Genomic DNA, 24,669 nt, shown 5'->3' with positions numbered 1-24,669 from the left:
TAGTGGCCCAAAGAGGTTGGATGATGAGCTTGGTATTCCCTCATTTAGCACTTGATGTATAGAGAGTACATGTAATGTAAAGATTCCATTGAGTGATCTGGTGATATGTAGTTCTAGCAAGATGAGATTTCCTATTAGAAGATTTGGTTTTGAGGATTATGTAGCTCACCATTATGCTTATATGATAAATTTGATTGAGAATATTAAGCTTACTTGTTTTGAGGAGGCTATTGGCCATGTTTATTGAGATGTAGCACGGGATGAGGAGATGATTGCATCTAGTATCATTGCCTAAGGGCCAAAAAGCTATCTATTGTAACTGGTTCAACATAATGAAAATGGTTCTATTATCAAGTATATGTTTTCAAGTTGGTTGCAAAAGATTATGCACAGACATATGGCATAGATTATGAAGAAGCATTAAATCTAATTGCTAGGACAACAACTTTCAAATGTGTGATTACTTTGGAAATAAATAAATGTTGAGGTTTACAACAAATGGATGTAAATATTGGCTTCTTACATGGTGATTTACAAGAAGAGGGCTACATCTAGTAGCTAGCAAATTATAAGGTTTTAGAGGATCCCACACATGTGTACATGCTTAAAATTGTGCTCTATGGGCTAAACCTTCTCCCTCAGAAAATGGTAATGCACTTCAATGTATTTTGTTCTAGCATAGAACACTAGGTTTGTAGCCAACTATACATTGCTCATGTTGTCACAGTGAAGGGCAACTTGACCATCTTCCTACATATCCAAATCACTCAATAGCTTTTGCAGCCATACTACCTCATATATTACCATAGCAATATTGCTATATTCAGTTTCTATACTAGACAAAGCAATCACTGTTTTCTTTTTTCTACTCCAAGAAACTCTTGCCCTACCAAGAAAAAATAGAAATCTACTGATTACTTTTTTCTACTCCAAGTAATTGCTGCACTACCAAGTGAAAATAGAAATCCACTCGTAGATCTTCTATTAAACTTGTTATCTATCTAACTATGTGACTAGCGGATGGAGCTTCCATTGCTCTCAATTCCATGCTGTCTCATAAAAAAGTCGATAATGCAAGATGAACTTCATATATCTCAATATGTGTCTGCTAACTGCATCCAAAAGAGGCTTCCTAGGTACCTACATAAATTAACTCACAAGTCCATCAACATAGCTCAAGTCTACCCTTGTGATGGTCATATAGATCAATATTCCTACTATCTTCTTGAACATAGTAGGGTCTTCTATCTCATCCCCAATCTTAGCACTCAACTTTAGATTTTGCTCCAATGGCACTAAAAGATGATTACATACCATTATATATACTTGGATAATATATCCAAGCCATATTACATTTCTGATAACCACATACTATTTGCACATTCGATCACCTCAATACTAGTAAAGTATCTCAGCTCACCCAGATCCTTCATCTCAAAATTTTATTTTAAAAGGCCCTTGACATTAGTAGTCCCACTATTAATGTCACCTATAATAATCAAGTCATCTACATAGATGAGTATGATAGCTAAATCTGCATGACCCTTTCTCACGTAAAGTGAGTGATCTACATCAGAAACATAAAAGTTAATGTTGATAAGAGACTCTCTAATCTTGTCAAACCATGCTCTAGATGCTTTGTAGGATATATCCGCACACATGATCAGATAGCTGACATTTTCACAACGGAATTGGGTACATAGAAGCTTTGAAGATTTTGAAGCTTACTTAGAGTTGCAAAAATATACTTGAGCTTGAGGGGAAGTATTGAGATGGCAAGCTCAACATGTGCAGACATTGATAATGAACCACCTAGTTAGATAAGTCCACACATCTACATTGAGGATTCCAATGGTCGTTATGATTCTCACATGGCCAATATCTTATCACTTATTATATTTGGTTAGTTACACCTATCTATAGTTGGTATAGTTATAGTGCAACTCGATCTCAGTATAGTAAATTATATAATGTTTAACTTAGTAGGCCACTTTTCTTTATGTTGTATCTTATCTATATTTTTCGTATATTGAATTTTTTGAGAAAGAAAAAAGAAAAACCAGCAATAAATTTTTTTGCCTTGTACATTGAGTTTTTTGAGAAAGAAAAAATAAAAACCAGCAAGAAATTTTTTTGGCTTCCATCTCTCTTCTTGTGTTCTTGTGTGAGCTTCCTCTTGTGTGTAGTGTGCGTGTGTTTGGCATAGTAGCTCCAACAAGTCCTCCCACCATATGATTTGTGACAAATAAATCTAAAGAAAATTTAGTGGAAGTCTCAAGGTTATCTACTTATTTTTTTAAAAGAATCTAAATTAAACCCTTCTCTACATATAGATGGATGGCAGATTCAACAAAATTGATATGTCTATGAATAATTGATTTGAGTTATTCTAGCTACTATTCTAAGCCAGCCTCCTTGTAAAAATCATTGTAAAGAAGGTAAACCCTCATTCCAAATACAAAATCCTAAAGGTTTTTTCTAAACGTCCATACTATCACACTATTGATATATTAGATTTTGATGGGTGAGTCTTTAGAGTATTATGATGCAATATCTCTTGATATTCTTAAAAATAATATAAATAGAGATTTTAATAATTATGGGGGCTTTTACAAGCTCAACATTGGACTTGATGGAATGCCTTTGTTTTTAAGTGTTTTGTCCCATTCAACCGATGGCTACCTCTCATATCGTTAGTACATCTCTCAACCTCTCACCCAATCGGCTTCTCACCAAAGAAGTAAAAGAAGAGAAGAGCATGTACAAGGAAGAAGCTTCACATCTCAAGTCCCTCACTCTCATACTCTTAGTATATTTTACTCTCAGGATGGAGTACAAGTAGATAGAATAGAAGCAATAAGAAAAAACATGCTCTCAAGTCTACACACCACAATAATGAGCTTGTTCATTCATTTTCTAGTTTTTATACATAGGGTTTTCAGTTTGTGCTTCCACTCAAGTTGGGTCACATCTCTCCTATTTGGCTCTTGGCTCATCTTTTCTAATTTATATAAATGCATTTAAATTACATTAACCATCATGAAAGTGAATGAAAGCTAGTGCCCACCATCTTTGCTTAGTTGTAGGTCTTTCTTTCCGATAGAAAATATTATAGCTTGCATGGATGCTATGCCTAGCTTTCAAGCTAATGTTAGAATTAATTGTATGGCTTTCTACATTCACTAAAAATTAATTGTGTCTCTTGTACCTTTAACTTGACTTTCACTTCTTTTGCTTTTATTGCATTTGTTTACCTTTTCCATTTGGTTCTGTCATTCTACCACCTTTTCATTTTAGTCGAGTGCCACTCCCATGGTATTTTACCTCAAAGGTGGCATACTTCAACTTGCACCAAAAATGAGGAATATAAGGGACAGTTATGGGATCATTGTGAGAAGAGTAATGGAGGTCATTGGACCTCAATTTGAATGATGAAATTATTGAAAGCCCATTGTGGAAATTGGATTTTTTTTGCATATTGGATGCCAACCAAGAAGTAATAATGGAGAGTAGATTTAGGTCATGAGATTAGAACTTCTAGTAAGAGGCCATTCTGAATTAAATGGAATGATCGAAGCTAGTCACCATGGAGGTTTTTAGGTTGAGGTAGAAATTGCAAATCTTAAGATTCACTTGTACCTAGAATGGAAAACCTCTTGCACTCTCTCCTTAGGGGGTGCTATTTTATTTATGTGCACAAGATGTATGGATGGATTGGGAGATGGATCAAACTCGAAGCAAAAGCTAGAGTGTTGTCCCACACTTGAGGACTCAATCTATGTATAGATTATGGCGCAATTACTATATGACTGCACATGCTTACATGGCTACTACATAGTTAGAGGACACTATGGTGGCTTTCATTTTTCAATTGTCCATGAAATAGGGCATCTATTGATGCATAACTACTATTGAGAAGCATTATCATTATTGAGGGCTAAAAGAGTCAATGGGAACCATGAGAGAAACCTTGAAGTACTATGAGATCCATGGGATTTACAATCATGATTGTGGTGATAAAGGTTCTTTTTACAATGTACAATGAATAGAGACTACAAATGTTGAGTAGGATTGTAGGATTGAACTATGTCCACTTGACTTGTTGATCGTCATACTTTCTATATTGCTGTGGTGGTATTGAGAGATTAGAAAAGATTGGAAGATGTATATGAATGGCTCAAGGAGATAGGTCCAAGCAGTGAGCCTAGGTTCCCTAGGTGTGTCCTACCCTTCATGTGCCCTAAGTTTACATGAGGGAATATGAACTAGGGCTAGGGGGCTAGGGACGAAAATAGCCAACCAAGGCCACATGGTATACCTAACTTAACGACATGTAGTGCATCGCCATGTTTATGCATGTATATTTCTCGTTTCCTTTTCTTATTTTCTTTCATTTGAAATACAATGTAGTACAGAAGCGAATTCTATTCTTGGTGAGTAGAATGTGATGGCAAGATCAAGAGACTTAAGGAGGCTCTTAATAAGGAATAATCTGCTTGATATCGAAGAAGTAATAATGGATTGGTTAGTGGGATTTGAGGTGGTTATCATTGAAATTGTGGCTTGGTTGATGAAGGAGGTTTGTCATTGATAAATTATTATCTTCTCATAATTGGTATTGTGCCTCGTTTATGGGGAGAGACATTGGTCAATAGATGTGCCTCTAAAAGAACACTTTTATATGGAGGCCAATCTTTGCAAATGAAGTCTTTAATATCTCTTGTGGTGAGATATTCCACATAGAACTTCACTACTCGGTGTTGTTTTCGAAAATTATTCAAGGAAATGACAACCCTTGGTGGCTTTGAACATTTGATCCACTAGCTTATTAACTTGTGCTATTGTACATTTACTTAATAAAAATATGAAAGTATATGCAATTCATATGTGTGACATGCTTGACTGAGACATTCTCAGCAACACAATTTAGTGGTCCATTGAAATGTTTTTCTAAGGCAATGCCGCTTGGTACTCTTTCGAGTAACACGAGGTGTGTTGCCCAAACTCTCTCGATTCCACTTTGCAACAGAAGGTCTTGGCCGCTTTCATAAGAATCGACTTGAATTCTGGGATTCTAAGTAAACTAAGGTCACCTATCAACTTAACTAGCATTGGTCTTCAAGCATTTTCTTGTGTTAGATTGCTCAAATCAAAGAAGCTGACTCGTGTTGCACTTGGTTCAAGGAGAGAGAAATGAGGGAGAGTATGGGCATGTCAAACCCTCTACTCATAGGTCAAAGTCTCACTCCATTCTCCTAAAACAGCATGGAGTTAAGGTGCTAATTATTTCTATGTGACCTATAACTATAATGCATGAAAATGTAGGGAAGCTCTTAGCTTGCCAAGTCCATTGTTCCTTAGGGAAAATTCTTTCTTTAATTAACATTTTAAGTCACAATATTTGTTCACATAACTTAAGTCACAACACACAAATAATAAAATAAATCCTTTGGAATATAAATTCTTTATTTATTAAAAAGTATTATACAAATTTTCACCTTCTGCCCATATGGAAGAATGACCCAAAGGCCTTCAAGATTTTACCTAGTAATGGGCTCTTTGGAAGTCCATTTTGAGTTGCACAAGATTTTGGATGGGTTCCTAAGAGCCTAAGGGTTTACTAGCTAGAGCCCCCCCCTTCTTGCACCCTCAACTCCTCCTACCCAAGGTTTCCTTGTAGAGCAACCTCTCACTATCAAGGCTAGTTTGAGCTCTCTAAGGTGGTAAAAACCAATCCCCCTTAATGAAGGGTTTTGCAGTAACTAGCCTTGGGAGAGGTCTAGCATGATTTTCTTTGGTATATTAGGGCTTTAACTAGTATAATCAAATCTATTGAGTACATCTAGCAAATTTGCATGCACCATTATTGCAAGTACAAGTAATTCTTTTCAAACAATATTTCAACAAAAACAAGAAGGCAATCATTGTAGGATTTAACCTAGCAGCAATTCTTTTCAGCCTGGTTCCCTTGAATCCTCAAACATTTCTTTTTGTCAGACCCCTCCTCGAGCATTATCAATTTATCTAATCCTTTTTTCAAGGTTGGTTGATTTTCCTAGTATGAGCCTTAGCTGTTTTACTAGACTTCTATGTGTTTGGGTATGACGAAGGCTTGTCTTAACATGTGAAAGCTAGTTGACAACCTTAGAGTCTTCTCAAGTGAGCTTGCTAATGTAACCTAATAAGACAAGTATTTTCCTTGGGAAAATTTAAGCTTCTAATTTCTCTAAAAGATGATACTAAGGTCTTTACATTTTTCTTCTTAAAGAAGCTTCACACTATAATCATTTTATGAATTTTATTCTAATTATCCTTAGTTTTTAATGGTTAGAAACACAACTTAATAATTTCATCTTAGATAACAGCTAAGAACACAATTTAATCATTTCAAATTAGCTAATAGCAAGCATGATTTACTTTTTAAAAAAATTATCTTCCATTTCAATGAACTCCGTTTAACTAACTTAATCACTTTTTCCTATGACTACATAGTTTGTATGTTTAATTTATTTTCTATGCAATTACATGGTCCCTATTTATTAATAAATATTTTGATGTAGAATTAACCCTTTTTGATTTTAATATTCATCTATTTGATGCACTTTGTTTACATGCAACTAAAAAGTATGAGTGTGTTACATGTATTGTGATGCCATATAGTTATTCTTCCTTTCAAAATCATTATTTCCTACTCTATTTCAACATTATTTTCTTGTTAAAAAATTAAATTTCTCAATTTTCTTATCATAAAATTTTCATTTAAATTTGGAAGAATTTTTTATAAGCCTACGAAAGAGCCTTGGATTGTGTTGCAAAAGATTGTGCATTGTCCATGCTTGCAACTCTCGTGCTCCCTGCTCCAAAGTATCATCCCTTTAGAGCCATTATAGATAGGAAGTCCTCATACGCTAGCCTTTCAAGATTCGTCAATCATGAAGGATATGATTGGGAGCCTTAATATAAGACAAAGATTTTGTAGAGCTGAAGGAGGTATTCGTAGATGTTGTAGTTGAGACGAGTGGAGTTTTGTCGAAGGTAGTGGTTCTTGGATTGATGATCTCAACCCTCTTTCCTTTGCAACTCTCCTCTTCCCTCTCCTTACTACTCCACTCTCTTCTTTTTCTCTCATTTCTACTTCTCCCACTCTCTCCTTATTTTTCCTTCCCTTCCTTTTCCCCTATCTCTTCTTATCTCTCCTCTCCTCCTACCTCCTCCTTCTACTCTTCTCGTTCATCTTCTATCCTCCTTCTTATCTCTTCTTCTTCTCTCTTCCTACCTCCTCCTCCTTCTTCTATTTTTTATTCTATTGTCCTTTCCTACTCTTTCCTTCCTTCCTCTCACTCCTCCTGTCTTTCTCTTTTCTATTCTCTCTCTCTATCACACATACACATACCTTGGGGAAGTTACTATATGTATATCCTCTACGTCACTTAGTTCAAGGCCTATTTATAAATATCCTTATATATGAATTTTTCCTAAATAAAACATAGCCATTTTTATTCAATCTATAAATAGCCCCTTTATATTACACCCTTCTATATGTAAAAAATGTATTAAAATATTATTTTAAAAATACCTTATTTTGAATCCACATGATGCACACATATATTTATGAGTAACTTACCCAAGTCACACACACACACACACTCTCTCTCTCTCTCTCTCTCTCTCTCTTTACAAGTAGCAAGTGGTAAGCAAGGAGAATAATAAAACTAACATATATTTATGTCTTGGCTAAGAATGTTATGGTCTTAAGGCTAACTATCATTTTGTACTAGTAGTTTGTTCATCGAAACTGCAAGATGATTTAGATAACAATGGTGCCATCAATGGTATCACATAGTGTGAAGATGGTGTGATGATGCTAGAGGGATGATTTCAATCATACAATTGGTATTGCTTGAGTGAGTCAATATGGCTAGTGATGAGCTCAAAGTCGCTTACATAGGGTATCTTCAGCAATCCAAGTAGCATTCTCTTCAGGATAGTCTTTCCATTGGATGAGATATTCCCTTTAGGTTTTGCTTTTGAGGATACACTCCTTTACATGAAGTATCCTATCATGTTGGATCTCAAGGACTCCTTCGCTTGTGATTATAACTTGTTGATCATCAAGAATATGATAAAGTTTAGCTACATAACCTTTCAATAGGCTAACATGAAATACATTATGAATTTTCAAGTGTTCCAAAAGTTCTAGCTTGTAAGAATTGAGTCCTAAACACTTGAGAATCTTGTATGGCCCACAATATCTTGGGCTTAGTTTCTCAAATTATCCCAAGGATAAAGAAACCTTCCTAGAATGGACATGAAAAAAAACCATGCCTCCTTCCTCCTAGATCAACATATGCTTTCTTCCGATTCTTGGCATCTTAGATATCTTGTCAGATAGCCTTAACTTGTTCATCCATCTCTTCCAACATCTTCTTAGAAGCTTCTACCCTTAAGGTAGGATTGAAAAAGTTTAGTAAAGTTTGGCATTCTTGCCCATACAAATCTTGGAATGGGATCATTTGAATGCTTTGATGATAGGTGCATTGTAGGCAAATTCAACCACCAAAGATAGGTATTATATCCATTGTTAGGTTTCTTGCAATAGTAATCTCTAAGTATGTCTTCAATGACTCGATTAACTTGTTTATTTTGCCCATCAATTTGGGGATGATAGGCAATGCTACTAAACAAAGTTGGATACCAATGGCCTCAAATAAGATCTTCCAGAAGTGAGAAGTAAAAAGAGAATCACATGCTAATGATCCTTTTAGGAAATATCTAAAGCCTTGTAGTTGGTTTCGAATAGCATAGGGTGAGCAACCTTAGTCAACATTTCCCACAATTACTAGGAGGATTGAAGTATATTCTCCTTGAACACAAGGTAATCTAATTACAAACCCATGGTAATAGGTTTCCACTTCATTTCTAGGATGTCAAGTAGTTGGATCTTTCTTGGCATCTTAACATGCTTGACCTTTAGTGTTTGCAACTCAAGCATTCAATGATATATTTAAGCATATCTCCTTTGAGATTTTCCCAATGAAAGCTTCTTCTTATCATCTTGAGAGTCTTTATATAGCCCAAACATCCTAAGAAAGAGGAATCATAGGCTTCCCAAAGTATCTTCTTCTTGAGATCTTGACTTCTTGGGATGCACTGTCTTGTCTTGAAGTAGATTAATCCTCCCTTTGTAGAGAAATTTAGATACTTGAGCTTGAGCCTAGGATGTATCTCCTTGAATAGAACCCCTTTTATTATTTGTTGATATCTTGGATCCTTATCTACTTCTTCTTTCATCATTTCTATGATTGGATTACTAGGCATTGACACAATAGCTACTAGAGATCATGCCTTATAGGGTTCCTTTGAGATGAGGGAATTAGGAAATGCTTTGTAGCTTAGGGTATCCATAATGACATTCTCCTTACCCAACCTACACTTGATCTCAAATTCATACTCTTGCAAGACTTCTATCCATTCTCTTTGTCTCATGTTTAGGTTTGGTTAAGTGAAGATCCATTTGAGATTCTTATGCTCGATGACTAAAGTAAACTTGTTGCCAAGCACATAGTGTCTCCATAGTTTTAGAGTATGAACCATAGCAAGTAGCTCTAAGTCATAAGTAGTGTAATTCTTCTCACATTAAAAAAAATGAACTCAAAAATAGGCCTTTTAGTCCCCCTCCCCCCTCCTCCTTAAAACAAGGGAAAAAAGAGATAAGAATAGTAAAATAATCCTCTTCTCTCTCCACTTTTGCAATCTCGTTTTGCCTTTTTTATATTATCTACAAAGATATACTCAAATTCCTTCTCTCTGCTCATTTAAGAAGTCTTTTTCAACCCAATTTTATATTCAAAAAGGAGTTAGTTACGGGAGTGTGGTGCTTCGTTTTCAATACAAAATAATTAGTAGATATGAGCTAAGATTTTTTAATTGAGAACAAAGAAAATGAAATTTCAAAAGTTCCTTTTAAGATATTTTGGGGATTGTTTATATTCTAGCTTTTGGTTTTTTTAAAAACCAATTGGTAAAATTTCTTTTTTTTGGAAATGTTTTTGGAGGTAAAATAGAAATTTCTAAAATACGAAAACTCTTGGACATCCCACTCTGTGAACTATTTTCCCCCATATCTATACTCTCTTACGGCTCTATTGTGACCTCTTCTTTGTCTTTATGCAACCTTCATTAACAAAGTGAATTATTTACACCCTCCTATCCCTTGGCACATTTGTGTGCCTCTCTATACATCTCCACTCTACCTCTTGTGAGACAACCAAGTAGGCTCCTTATTTTTATTAATAAGTAAAATAAATATAGGAAAGAAGGAGCTACATATTGAGGTATAGATTGAATATGCCCCATTATTCAAAAGAACCCAGCGTATCAGTGTCAGCCCTCAAGTTCTACAGAGTTACAAGCAAAACGGATTGAAACATATGGACTTGTGGATTGATGGGGGAATCTACCCAATTGATTCCTTAAACAATAGACCTACAACTTTCTCAGGAAACACAAATTTGCTAAAGTATGTGTGTGAGGGTGAAAATGGGTTGCTCGGTTACACTAGGCAGCTCAATGATCAAGCGTTCAAAGTATTTACAAATTTTCCAAGCAACCATTAAAAAATATCATGATGTGATCGCTGCACATCAACTTCATATACAACAGCTCATAGGACAAGTGGTACAACTGAAAGACACTATAATTCAACAAAACAATCAAATTATTTCAATGCAGACCACTATCCATGACATTGGTATCTCATATGAGGAGGAAAAGACACAATTGGACAACTTGAGAAAGATCAACAGTAAGCTAACACAGGAGCGCAAACGAAATAAGAAGCCAATCAATGAGTTAATTGTGAATAGCAGCCAATGGAAGCGACGTATCAAAGCATGTAAGGTAGCTCAGAAAGAGAATCTAGGTGAGGGTGAGGTTGGATCGTGTATTAGTAGATTGCTAAAGGAAAGTACAATGGAAAACGCTTTGAGCAATCCTAAGTTTAAGGCTGTGAAGAAAAAGGTGATTGAGTGCACATTAAAAGATGTGTCAAATGAGTTCTTAGCTGTGGATGCACAATCTATTTGTGACAGGGCCGGTATTAGCACAATGACTTACTCAAAGATATTCAAAGGTGTGAAGGCTGGGTTTGGTCGTGTGTTGAAGAGAAATAGAATCGTGCCTCTTCCTCAACCTTTGAAGTTAATAGAGGCCCGATGGCAACTTAATACAAAGGTTTTGGAGTTGATAGGAAATCCCATGTGTAACGTGTCCACTAGTATCATCCAGGACATGTCTTAGCAGTCCATCGGAAAGGATGTCTAGAAAACTCCGCCCGGCACTCCCATGGAATGTTACGGGTTTTGCGATCTAGGTCTTCCTGCGTCTGCCACGTAGCGGAAGTATCCTGGCCATTCCCACTTAGGATCGACCGGAATTAGGGTTTTCCTGATTGGTCATTAGCTAACAGCAACTAGCGTCAGATCCGAGCGAACTACTTTACGCAGAAATGCCAGGTCCGAAGCGGATTCACACTGCACTTGGTTCAAGGAGAATGGGAAACGAGAGGGATGAAAAGTTCAACTTCTCTGCCATAAGTCACAGTCCCATTCCGTTCCCCTAAAACAGCGTAAATCGGGTAAGACATAACTCTAGGTCATCGCTCTCGTTATTCATTTTGATGATGATGATCATCCCGCTGTTCTTCGAGATTTTTGAGAAAAGTTCTCGACTAACCGGGACCACCCAACCGTAGGACGGACCCATGGCCCATCCTCCGCACTTTCCTTGGTTTGTTTTAGTTATGTAATTATCTAACACATTAATTTGACATATAACAATCAGCTTCTTTAATTAATCCTGTTAAGCACTGGTTCCTTCACGTAATCTTATCACGTGACATAGAAAAACAATATCAAGCAAGTTCTTTTTTTACATTTCATCATTTTATCTTTGAAATACAAGGAGTTCCGCCCGTAGGCTTGTCCATAATCCGCCTGAAGGCTATCCAGTAATCCCCAGGGATCACTTTTTCCAAGCTTCCGCCCGTAAACTAGTATGCGGGCCTCGAGATCCAATCCCGAGTCACGTTAGCCTCTTGTGCAGCACCCGGAAGGTGAGGGATTTACGGCCAGAGCCCCCCTGGCACCCAAGCGTCCTCCTACTCCAAGTAGAGCTCAACGAAGAGACCTCTTGCGGCGGGTTTGGTCCACGTTCTCGGCGCGGTGAACAACCCCCTTGGTTAGGGTTAGGTAGGTAGTCGGGGGTAACTGAAACTGCCTCTTCCTTCAGGCCTTTGACCTGAAGTATAGGTACTCATTTAATTTGTAATTCATAATTCAAACAGAGACCTAAAATCTCTAGCAAGCAAAAACATTTCCATTAATCAACCGTGTTGTTTGGCAAACTGCTAAGGAAGTGTTCTTTCCTTTTTGAGTGTATCAGCACTCGTTCCCAAGGAGTCTTATAAATTGGCAAGATCCTTTACATTCCGGTGTAGGACGTACCTTATTAACCCAACTTGGTCAACTCTAAAGTTCCTTAGATATGCTAGTTTCCGGTTTACAACTTTCCTTAATTAGAAGGATATCCAAAAATACGTCCTTTTTGCAAGATAACTTGCATAGGGATCTGCCATCCTTGATGAGGGTTTTTTTTACCCTTTCTCCTTGTGAATCAATCACAAGACTAAATGTACTTGCTGCGCAAGTCCTGCGATGGAGTAATCCGTTTTAGATCCTTTAAGCTGACGTATGTCGGGCCTAGGGTTTCTTTTTAAGGATCTCGGGGACATCCCTAGTTCTTTATCTATACGAATTTGTTTGATCCTATAATAAGGAAAATAGTCAAGTGCTTAGGGTATGAATATTTCTATGTTTAGATGGGTTTGGATAATTTTTGGAAGGTAATATTAATCGTCTTGTCACAGTTTTGCTATCCTTGTGACAATTTACTTTTTAGTCAATACAGTTCAATTTAAACTTCCTTTTTCCCTTGTAGAGGAACTCATGCCAAATAACAAACATTTCCCTTGCTACGATGTGCAAATAGCAATGATAACTTCCTAGTAATTTGAGCAACAAAAGAAACCTTTCATGAATTTAATCATTTACAATGATTCGTTGTGAAAGGAATAAGACTAATGGTGCAAGATATAATTTCTATATCTTTAGGATTTAACTAAAATATACTACTATAGTAAATGGATAATCTGCTCGTAATTTATAATGCTTGATGCAATTCGAAGGAAACTAAGTTCTATACATTATCATTCAAAATAAGCTAAAATCCTTCATTATAAATAACTCGGACAAATATATCCTATCCCTAACAATTTCGCTTTTGCATGATTGACTTAAAACGGAATTAAAGCCGAGAAGAAAAACCTAGTTTTGGGGTGAGATATCCACATGGATACCGGGAGATGACCCTCCCGCAGCTACACCTTGGACTTTCTTAGGCGGCATCGTAGTTCGAATGTGAGATAGCCTTTTTCTCTTTCTTCTAGAATTCCACCGTCTCTTTGGAAAAAAAGTTTATGGGTGAGTGTGGTTTTGCAACCACAGGAACCCTTGGAGGACTTTGACTTGGGGTAAAGGAATAGAAGGCACTTATTCTCCTTCCTTGCCCTTCCTCTATTCCTTCTCTTTTCTAACTCTTTTACTCCTTTCTTACTCTTCTTTATCTTTTCCTCACCCTCTACTTCTTTCACACTACTCCCTTTTTTCCTTCACTCCTCCCTACTTCCCTTATATTTTACTTCACTTCCTTATCCTCTACTTTCCTTCCCTATCTTTTATCTTTTTTCCACTCTTCCTCCTTCACTCCTTCTTTTCACTCCCTCTACTTTCCCTCCCTATCTTTTATCTCATGGGCTACTTTTTCCTTACGGGATATCATCCGAGGCCATGATGATGATTTGGATTTTGAAGTTCAGGGGGGGGGGGGGGGGGAAATAATAATGGGGATATGGGGGATTAAGAAAAAGCTTAGGGGGTTGTGGAAATAAAAGAGTTATGAGGGGGTGAAAAGGGTTAAAAGGGTTATAAGGGGGTGAAAAGGGGCTTAGGGGAATAAAACACCGGGGGGGGGGAGGTTGGTTCCCAAAGCCAAGGAAGGGCTTAAGGGGGAAAGGGGGCTTAAGAGGCCCCTTAGAAGCTTCCCCTAGGAAGCTTCTAAGGCTTCTACGCCACGTGGGGGGGAAGAAAGGAAACGATGCCAATCGACTGCGTTCTGATGGTCGAAGGCGCAGTCGTGACGGCAGAGGGCATCGACGGCCTGGTATACAGCGGCAGCAACGGTAACTTTTCTCCCCCTTTCGGCTAGCGAGGCGGCACAGTGGTGGTCCTCTCCTCCTCACGACGATCTTTGCAATGCCGTCAGCCTCCTCTTTCTTCCTCACGACAGTTATTTTCCCACTCTCCTACATGGCCATACACAAAATCTCCACTCTCTCCTCAGCACGGCGATGGCAGCATCAGAGTCCTTCTTCTCTCTCCGTTCATCTCCTTCACAGCATGTGGACCGTCCTCCCTCAGCTTCGTCCCCCTCGATTTAAATAAGGGAGGGGAGGGGGATCCTCCCTCCCTACCTGTCGACTCCATGGCGATCAGAGATGAGGAAGCTCCAGCAAGGAGCTTTGCTGGACATTCTATTTCCCTCTTCCCCCCTCCAGCACGACCGTCGGGGCTAGGGGGGATAAGGAAAAAAAAATTCCATTTATTCATTAAAAGAAAATGTTATATCACTTTCCCTAAGAGGTAGTTTTTGTGAACGTTACATTCTCTCCCCCTTAGAGGAATCGAGATGTCCTCATCTCGAGATAAACTGGGGATATTGATGGATGAGAGTGCCTTCATCTACCCAGGTGGCATCCTCTTCGGAATAATCTTTCCACTGGACGAGGCATTCTCTTAAGGTTCTAGATCTTAACTGTCTCTCCCTAACATCTAAGATCCTATCCGGCCTTAGTTCAAGGACTCCTTGACTAGGCATTACAATTTGTTGGTCATCAAGTACATGATTAGGGTTGGGTACATATTTTTTCAATAGGCTGATATGGAATACATTATGAACCTTTAGGTTCTCAGGGAGTTGCAATCTATAAGCATTGGGTCCTAGGCATTTGAGGATTTTGTACGGCCCACAATACCTTGGACTTAGCTTCTTGCATTCTCCTAGGGATAGAGAACTCTTTTTAGGGCATACACGAATGAAGACCATGTCTCCTTCTTCGAAGACTCTTTCTTGATGTTTCAAATCTGCATATGCCTTTTGTCTATCCTTGGCCGCTTGTATGTCTTGTCTTATTGACTTTATTTGATCATCCATGTCTTCCAACATCTGTCTTGACGCTTCAACTCTTAGGGTTGGATTAGAAAAGTTTAGGGGACTTCTACAATCATGACCATATAATGCTTGAAAAGGGGTCATCTGAATGCTCTACTGGTAAGAAGCATTGTAGGCAAATTCAACCAAAGGCAAGTATTGAATCCACCTCTTCGGCTCTCGACAGCAGTATGCCCTAAGCATATCTTTGATGATTTGATTTACTCGCTCTGTTTGGCCATCCGTTTGGGGATGGTAAGCGGTGCTAAAACAGAGTTGAGTCCCAATAGCTTCAAAGATAGCTCTCCAGAAGTGTGATGTGAAGAGAGAATCTCGATCACTAATGATTCTTCTAGGTAACCCATGTAGCTTGAATATCTCCTTGATAAACAATCTTGCAATGTCGGAGGCTTTATAGTTTGTCTTTACTGGAATCAGGTGTGCAACCTTGGTAAGCATGTCAACCACAACCATAATGGAATTGTATCCTCCTTGGACTTGGGGTAGGCCCACAACAAAATCCATACTGATGAATTCCCATTTCATTTGGGGAATGTCAAGCGGTTGCAGTTTCCCTGGCATCATGACATGTTCGGCTTTGATATGTTGGCAAGACAAACACTCAGTGACATACTTGAGAACGTCACCTTTAAGCCTCTCCCAATGATAGCTCTTCCTAACTACATTAAGAGTCTTAGCATAGCCAGGATGTCTTGCAAAAGGAGAATCATGAGCTTCCCATAATATCTTCTGCTTAAGTGACTGGCTTGCTAGTATACACAGCCTTGTTCTGTAGTAGACAAGTCCATTATCAATGGAAAATTCCTGATACTTAGCTTGCAACTTCTGATTCTGCTCCTTGGTAGATATTTTCTTTATCATTGTTTGGTAGGCCAAATCATGGCATGCTTCCTCTCTAGCTAGTTCAAGAATAGGGTTGTTTGGCATAGATACTTTTGTAGCCAGAGATCTGGCCGTTGATGGATTTTGCAAGATTAGGGAGTTTAGGAATGCCTTGCGACTGAGTGCATCGGCAACTACATTCTCCTTCCCTGGTCGGTACTTGATTTCAAAATCATATTCCTCCAATACTTCAATCCACTGACGTTGTCTCATGTTGAGCTCGTTCTGGGTAAAAATCCATTTGAGACTCTTATGATCGGTTACTAGAGTAAACTTGTTACCCAACAGGTAGTGTCTCCAAAGCTTTAGAGCATGGATGACAGCTAGTAATTCCAGATCATGCGTGGCATAATTCTTTTCATGACTCTTCAATTTCCTTGAAGAGTATGCTACTGGATGACCTTCCTGCATAAGTACACACCCCAAGGCCAGAATGCTAGCATCAGTTACTACCTCCAACTCCTTATTGAGGTCAGGAAGTTTTAGAATAGGTGCTGATACCAAACTTTGCTTCAATTTGTCGAAGCTATTTTGTTCGAAAGTTGATCATGTAATGGAAGTCTGCTTCTTTAGTAAGTCTGTAAGAGGTGCTGCAATCAAAGCATAGTTTTTGATGAAGACCCTATACCATCCTGTCAATCCAAGAAAGCTACGTATCTCTTTGACGGATACTGGTATTGGCCATTCAAGCACATCTCGGCTAGCTCTATTGATATTCCTTCTGATGATACTATGAATCCCAGATATTCAATCTGATTCTTGAAGAATGCACACCTTCATTTTTGCATACAGCTTATGAGACCTCATTGTCTCAAGGACAATTCGAAGTTGAGGTTCATGATCTTCTTCTTGTTTAGAATAGACTAAAGTGTCATCGAAGAAGACAAGCACGAAATCATCAAGATATGGTCTAAAGATATCTTGCATTAATCTATTGAAGGTGGCAGGTGCATTTGTAAGCCCGATGACATAACCAGGAACTCAAAGTGCCCATATCTTGTATTGAAGGCCGTCTTTGGAATATCTTCTTCCTTGATCCTTATCTGATAGTAACTTGACCTGAGATCAATCTTGGAGAAGATCTTTGCACCTTGAAGACGATCAAGAAGCTCATCTATTCTAGGAATAGGATACTTGTTCTTGACTGTTGATTGATTCAACCCTCGGTAATCAATACATAGTCGAAGCGTCCCATCTTTCTTTTTCTGGAATAGTACTGGAGCTCCCCACGGTGAGTTGCTAGGCCAGATGTAACCCTGATCTAACAGTTGCTTGAGTTGTTCCTTCAACTCAATTGCTTCCAATATGGACATTCTATAAGGTCTCTTTGCAATTGGTGCAGCTCCAGGTACTAGCCTAATCTCATGATCTACTTCTCTTTGAGGCGGAAGTTCAATCAATTCCTCAGGGAATACGTCAACGTATTCCTTTAGCCAAGAAGGTCCTTCATGAGATTCTTGCTTTTGATCTAACTTGTTGAGTTTGATCAGGTAAACGGGTAATCCTTTTCTGACTCCTTTTATGATCCGAGATACTTTGACTAATTGGATTCTTGGCACTCCTGCCTCACCTTGAGTTGTGACAAATTCCCTTTAAGATTTTCGAAAGGAAACTTGACCCTTTCCACAGTGGATGTGGGCATCGTTGGGCTTAAGCCAATCCATCCCGAGTAGACACTCATGGATACCTAAATTCATGACTCTGAATTTGACTGAAGTCTTCTTTCCTCCCAAAAAGAATTCCACCTTAGCAGTTTGCCTGGTATAAGTTACCTCACGACCGTTTGCCAACTCCAGAAGCAAGGTAGGTGCTTCTACTGTGGTTATTCCTAAACTTTTTACACATGCTGGTGAGATAAAGGAATGTGCACTGCCACAATCAATCAAGGTTTTGAAACCTTTACCTTGATAGTTCGATGGTGTCTGAATCACCGAGAACTGGCGATTTGGCCCTTTCTTGTGTAAAGTGGCATGGACTGTCGCTTTTTCGAATTCAGCTTCCATAGTCGAATCTTCCTCTTCTTCTTCTTCGCATCTTTGCCTATTGGAAATGCAAGCGATTCTTCCTCTTCCACGGGTAACGGTTCTTCCTCTTCCACGGGTAAAGGCGTTTGACGATGTCCTCCGCTGAGCTTGGGACATTGCCTCTTGAAGTGACCGGGTTCATTGCAGTGGAAACATCGGAGGTTTCGGCGATTACTTTGAGTAGGAACAAAGTTGTTGACGCTATTTGTCCTTGCTTTCTTCCTTTGTCCCTGATTATGACCTTGAACTCTCTTCATTTGAGGTCTCAATGCTCCTCTGTTCAGGTCACTATAGGACCAAGTTTTGTTACCCCTTGGTCTAGCTTGCACCTCCTGAATTATAGGTACCGCTTGAATGAGTGCATCCTGAAGATCTAATGGATGCATAGATTCGAGACGGGTATTTACGGGAGGATTTAAGCCTGCACAAAATTTGGACACCTGCTGCGTCATGTCCATCTGTGGCGCATACTTTAAAAGTGAGACGAATTTAGAGTAGTATGCGTCAAGAGTGAGTCCTAGCTGTTTTAGCTCGTAGAACTCATTCATTTTCTGCGTACGATATGCAGGTGGTAAATATCTTCCCTGCACGGCTTTCTTCAACTTCTCCCAGGTAACGAACCCCTCTGAAATCCCTTGATCCCTGCACCATTGCTTCCACCAAAGTCTGGCTTTGCCGGTGAGCTTTAACTTGGCGAGCATGGCCTGATTGGTAGGTGCAGTACCAGCTGCTTCAAAGTAATCCTCCATGGATTCAATCCAAATTTCAGCATCAGCCTGGACGAATCTGTCTCTCTCGTCAGACTCGGGTGGCTTTATCTGCTTGAGGAGGAACTTTTTCTCCTGGGTCACAGCAGTACCTGATGTAGGAGGTGAATTTGGAACCTGTACCTGGGGTTGTGCCTGGATAAAAGTTTTCTTAACGTTATTATATGATAATCGACGTTAGCTTATCTTTCATTTTTAGTTCAGCTATCTCGTAAACAATGTAGCTACTTAACTTTTTAACAACTCTTATGCACAGCCAGATATTGATAAAAAGAAGTCTTTATTTGTATTTACATGGGCATAGCCTTATACAACGTTTTGTGTGATGATAATCCAATTATTACATTCAGTTTGGGGAGAACAACGTTGTATTGCATTTGTCTACAGGAACTGTGTAATAGTAGGGTTTTGGGTCATGGATCTTTAGGAATCGATAATTCATTGGAAGTTCACGATACCCTTTCCGTTGGAATCCATACTTCTCATGGCGGCCCAACACTTTAATCCTGTCGGCTGGGATTACACGGGTTACTTCCTCATATACATATGAGTTCATTTCAACCCTCGGACCTTGAATATGTAAAGTCGAATTTACGTGAGCTTCCACAAAAATGAACAGCTTCACGACTTTCAAGTCTTCCAACCACTTGATCCTCTTTAGGTTGGTCTGTAGATAAGCAAACCGGTGGGCGGCTATATAGTAGATTCCTGAAGACCTCGTCTATCTTCGTTCTATGTATAAAGGTGAGGGATTATAAATCTGCTCCAGGATGTTCATCATCCCAATTCTTTGTCTATAAAGCGGAGAATGCATTGCAGTCATAAACATGACCCAAAATACCAAAAATTTGTTCCAGGCTTCATAATTCTGCAAGACAGCATTGAAGATGAGAAAATGTTTGGACAGCAACAATTTCTTTACTTCATTTTATTGAGATCTCATAAAAACAATTCCGTTGTTGGTCGGCTTTGATACCAACTGTAACGTGTCCACTAGTATCATCCAGGACATGTCTTAGCAGTCCATCGGAAAGGATGTCTAGAAAACTCCGCCGGCACTCCCATGGAATGTTACGGGTTTTGCGATCTAGGTCTTTCCGTGTCTGCCACGTAGCGGAAGTATCCTGGCCGTTCCCACTTAGGATCGACCGGAATTAGGGTTTTCCTGATTGGTCATTAGCTAATAGCAACTAGCATCAGATCCGAGCGAACTACTTTACGCAGAAATGCCAGGTCCGAAGCGGATTCACGCTGCACTTGGTTCAAGGAGAATGGGAAACGAGAGGGATGCAAAGATCAACCTCTCTGCCATAAGGCATAGTCCCATTCCGTTCCCCTAAAACAGCGTAAATCGGGTAAGACGTAACTCTAGGTCATTGCTCTCGTTATTCATTTTGATGATGATGATCATCCCACTGTTCTTCGAGATTTTTTAGAAAAGTTCCCGGCTAACCGGGACCACCCAACCGTAGGACGGACCCATGGCCCATCCTCCGCACTTTCCTCGGTTTGTTTTAGTTATGTAATTATCTAACACATTAATTTGACATATAACAATCAGCTTCTTTAATTAATCCTGTTAAGCACTGGTTCCTTCACGTAATCTTATCACGTGACATAGAAAAACAATATCAAGCAAGTTCTTTTTTTACATTTCATCATTTTTATCTTTGAAATACAAGGAGTTCCGCCCATAGGCTTGTCCATAATTCGCCCGAAGGCTATCCAGTAATCCCCAGGGATCACTATTCCAAGCTTCTGCCCGTAAACTAGTATGCGGCCCTCGAGATCCAATCCCGAGTCACGTTAGCCTCTTGTGCAGGACCCGAAAGGCGAGGGATTTACGGCCAGAGCCCCCCCTGGCACCCAAGCGTCCTCCTACTCCAAGTAGAGCTCAATGGAGAGACCTCTCGCGGCGGGTTCGGTCCACGTTCCCAGCGCGGTGAACAACCCCCTTGGTTAGGGTTAGGCAGGTAGTCGGGGGTAACTGAAACTGCCTCTTCCTTCAGGCCTTTAACCTGAAGTATATGTACTCATTTAATTTGTAATTCATAATTCAAACAGAGACCTAAAATCTCTAGCAAGCAAAAACATTTCCATTAATCAACCGTGTTGTTTGGCAAACTGCTAAGGAAGTGTTCTTTCCTTTTTGAGTGTATCAGCACTCATTCCCAAGGAGTCTTGTAAATTGGCAAGATCTTTTACATTTCGGTATAGGGCGTACCTTATTAACCCAACTTGGTCAATCCTAAAGTTCCTTAGATATGCTAGTTTCCGGTTTACAACTTTCCTTAATTAGAAGGATATCCAAAAATACGTCCTTTTTGCAAGATAACTTGCGTAGGGATCTGCGATCCTTGATGAGGGTTTTTTTTACCCTTTCTCCTTGTGAATCAATCACAAGACTAAATGTACTTGCTGCGCAAGTCCTGCGATGGAGTAATCCGTTTTAGATCCTTTAAGCTGACGTATGTCGGGCCTAGGGTTTCTTTTTAAGGATCTCGGGGACAGCCCTAGTTCTTTATCTGTACGAATTTGTTTGATCCTACAATAAGGAAAATAGTCAAGTGCTTAGGGTATGAATATTTCTATGTTTAGATTGGTTTGGATAATTTTTTGAAGGTAATATTAATCGTCTTGTCACAGTTTTGCTATCCTTGTGACAATTTACTTTTCAGTCAATACAGTTCAATTTAAACTTCCTTTTTCCCTTGCAGAGGAACTCATGCCAAATAACAAACATTTCCCTTGCTACGATGTGCAAATAGCAATGATAACTTCCTAGTAATTTGAGCAACGAAAGAAACCTTTCATGGATTTAATCATTTACAATGATTCGTTGTGAAAGGAATAAGACTAATGGTGCAAGATATAATTTCTATATCTTTAGGATTTAACTAAAATATACTACTATAGTAAATGGATAATCTGCTCGTAATTTATAATGCTTGATGCAATTCTAAGGAAACTAAGTTCTATACATTATCATTCAAAATAAGCTAAAATCCTTCATTATAAATAACTCGGACAAATATATCCTATCCCTAACAATTTCCCTTTTTCATGATTGACTTAAAACGGAATTAAAGCAGAGAAGAAAAACCTGGTTTTGGGTGAGATATCCACATGGATACCAGGAGATGATCCTCACGCAGCTACACCTTGGACTTTCTTAGGCGGCATCGTAGTTCAAATGTGAGATAGCCTTTTTCTCTTTCTTCTGGAATTCCACCGTCTCTTTGGAAAAAAAGTTTATGGGTGAGTGTGGTTTTGCAACCACAGGAACCCTTGGAGGACTTTGACTTGGGGTAAAGGAATAGAAGGCACTTATTCTCCTTCCTTGCCCTTCCTCTATTCCTTCTCTTTTCTAACTCTTTTACTCCTTTCTTACTCTTCTTTTTATTTTCCTCACCCTCTAGTTCTTTCACACTACTCCCTTTTTTCCTTCACTCCTCCCTACTTCCCTTCCTTATATTTTACTTCACTTCCTTATCCTCTACTTTCCTACCCTATCTTTTATCTTTTTCCCACTCTTCCTCCTTCACTCCTTCTTTTCACTCCCTCTACTTTCCCTCCCTATCTTTTATCTCATGGGCTACTTTTTCCTTACGGGATATCATCCGAGGCCATGATGATGATTTGGATTTTGAAGTTCAGGGGGGGGAAAAAAAAAATAATGGGGATATGGGGGATTTAGAAAAAGCTTAGGGGGTTGTGGAAATAAAAGAGTTATGAGGGGGTGAAAAGGGTTAAAAGGATTATAAGGGGGTGAAAAGGGGCTTAGGGGAATAAAACACGGGGGGGGGGGGGAGGGGGGGGTTGGGGTTGGTTCCCAAATCCAAGGAAGGTCTTAAGGGGGAAAGGGGGCTTAAGAGGCCCCTTAAGCTTCCCCCAGGAAGCTTCTAAGGCTTCTATGCCACGTGGGGGGGAAGAAAGGAAACGACACCAATCGACGGTGTTTTGATGGTCGGAGGCGCAGTCGTGACGGCAGAGGGCATCGACGGCCTGGTATACAATAGCAGCAATGGCAACTTTTCTCCCCCTTTCGGGCAGCGAGGCGGCACAGTGGTGGTCCTCTCCTCCTCACGACGATCTCTACAATGCCGTCAGCCTCCTCTTTCTTCCTCACGACAGTTATTTTCCCACTCTCCTACAGGGCCATACACAGAATCGCACTCTCTCCTCAGCACGGCGATGGCAGCACCAGAGTCCTTCTTCTCTCTCCGTTCGTCTTCTTCACAGCGTGTGGACCGTCCTCCCTCAGCTTCGTCCCCCTCGATTTAAATAGGGGAGGGGAGGGGGATCTCCCTCCCTACCTGTCGACTCCATGGCGATCAGAGATGAGGAAGCTCCAGCAAGGAGCTTTGCTGGACATTCTATTTCCCTCTCCCCCCCTCTAGCACGACCGTCGGGGCTAGGGGGGATAAGGAAAAAAAAGTTTCCATTTATTCATTAAAAGAAAATGTTATATCATTTTCCCTAAGAGGTAGTTTTCGTGAACGTTACACCATGCATGTTCAATATGTGTGGAAACACTAAAGGTTGGGACCAAAAATGCATATGAGGTGAAGTTCACCGAACTCAAGAATTACTATTTAGATTTTTACAGGGTGCAGGTAATGTACTACAATATGTCTATTGAGGAATGTAATGGTAAATTGAAATTTGTTATAAATTTCAATAAAAGTGAGGTCATCAAATGAGTAAAGCTTGAAAGAGTTAGTGTAACTTTGATGAATAGAGCTTTACAATTTGACAAGAACAACCTAGGAAACTTTAGTGTTCAATCCGAGCATTGTGTGTGCTTGCTCACTACATTTGAAGTTTCTAAGGAAACATTTGAGCTGATGCAGTTGTTCTTTACACACATTAACATTCCAAACATCATCAGTCATCGTCAAGATCATGGTGAGATGCTTTGGATTGAAGGGTATGGTCAATACTTGGTTGAATGGTATCTTGCAAGAGACTTGAAAACTTTAAAATGCATGTGTGGAATCTCCAATGGTGCAAATACAAAGAATCCATGCCTATATTTCTTCACAGAGAGAGTGGAAGGAAGGGATGAAAAAAAGAACTGGCAAAGGGTGACAAGTACTCCACTGACACACAATAGAGAAGATCCCACTTGGAAGCCCATCTTCAACATTCCATTGGATCATATTCACATTTGTTCATTGCATGCTTTTGTTAGAATCATGGAGAAACTTGTATATGAATACATTTTCTTTTCTTATAGGATGCAATTAGAAAAAGAAGCCATTGCAATGTGTAGGAATGTGGAGTAAGTGCTATCAAAAATTAGGCTATACAAGCATCAAGTATAACGATTGAAAAAGATAAGAAGAGGTCAAGAAAATATGGTAACTTTCCAAAAAAACCTTGCTTTGGAGGAGCAAAGGCTAGGAAGTTTCTTTCAGTACCCATCAATGAGGAAGGGAATGTCATGGTTCATAGGCCAGCCCAGGACTATGATGGGTGGAAAAAGTTGCATTTTGTAGTTCCTGATCAAAGTAACGGAGGAAAAACAAGGTTGTCCAAAGCTAAGGTTTGAATTAGTCTTAACAAATTGGCTCCCTTACTTCACAAGATGGTGTTTAACAATGAAGATAAGCAAGAATTTGTCGATGTTCTGCATAGCATCTATGAAA

This window comes from Lygodium microphyllum, chromosome 3, assembly GCF_053477565.2.
Source record: "Lygodium microphyllum isolate KBCC chromosome 3, Lygodium_microphyllum_v1.1.10, whole genome shotgun sequence".
In the NCBI taxonomy this organism is placed as follows: domain Eukaryota; kingdom Viridiplantae; phylum Streptophyta; class Polypodiopsida; order Schizaeales; family Lygodiaceae; genus Lygodium; species Lygodium microphyllum.
The sequence above is the reverse complement of the archived record's forward strand: the minus strand, read 5'-3'. Positions refer to the sequence as shown.